The sequence below is a fragment of the Acyrthosiphon pisum genome, chromosome A2 (genome assembly GCF_005508785.2).
Source record: "Acyrthosiphon pisum isolate AL4f chromosome A2, pea_aphid_22Mar2018_4r6ur, whole genome shotgun sequence".
Taxonomy (NCBI): Eukaryota; Metazoa; Arthropoda; class Insecta; order Hemiptera; family Aphididae; genus Acyrthosiphon; species Acyrthosiphon pisum.
The window spans coordinates 88,215,505-88,216,330 of record NC_042495.1 but is presented as its reverse complement, the minus strand read 5'-3'; positions in this window follow the sequence as shown (position 1 = coordinate 88,216,330).

The window sequence follows — 826 nt, the reverse complement described above, 5'->3', positions numbered from 1 at the left end:
CATTAATTGTTCTTATTGTTCTCTTTTTTGTAACAAATTGAATAAACTTATAAACCAAAAAAAAAAAATTTCAATTAGACATAATAGTTTACTGTATATGGGTTTGTTCCTTCACCTGACGTCCATGTATTATTAAAATCTTCTTTATAAAAATGATTTGAACAAACCCGATTTGATTTTTTAAATAATACGCCTAAAGCTACTTCCATTTCTTTTTTTCTTCTTTTATCCTTATTCCTTAGGTATTCCAAATGTTATTTTGGAAATTTCATGTGGTATTTGTATACAACAACTAACAAGTAATTTTGTTGTTTATAGTCTATACTCTATAGACTTATAGTGTCTTAAAGTAGACAAGTACTAATGTGTATATCACGATTAATGATATATGATATATCTTTAATCGTGGTTTTAAATTGTTAATGTATAAAAGTAAGTAGTAATTATAGTGCTAAGGTATTTAGGTATATATAAATACTTAGTTTTCATAATTAAGAAATTTACGTGTTTAAAATAAGTTGAAGAGACCACTAGATAGTGCTACTAGTCAGTACATTTTCAATCGCGCTTTTCGAGCCGTGTTATACAGTCTCGATGTGTAACCAGTATATCTTTAATCGTGACATAGACATATTAACTAAAGTTAATATGTCTATGGTTCTACAGCCCCGTTCACACGATCAAATAATTTGTCAAATATTTGATGTATGTCAAACTTCAAATATTTTAGAAATGGTTCTAAAATATTTGGAGTTTGAGAAACGTAAAATATTTGACAAATTATTTGATCGTGTGAACGGGGCTTACCAAATATAGATATTTCTTC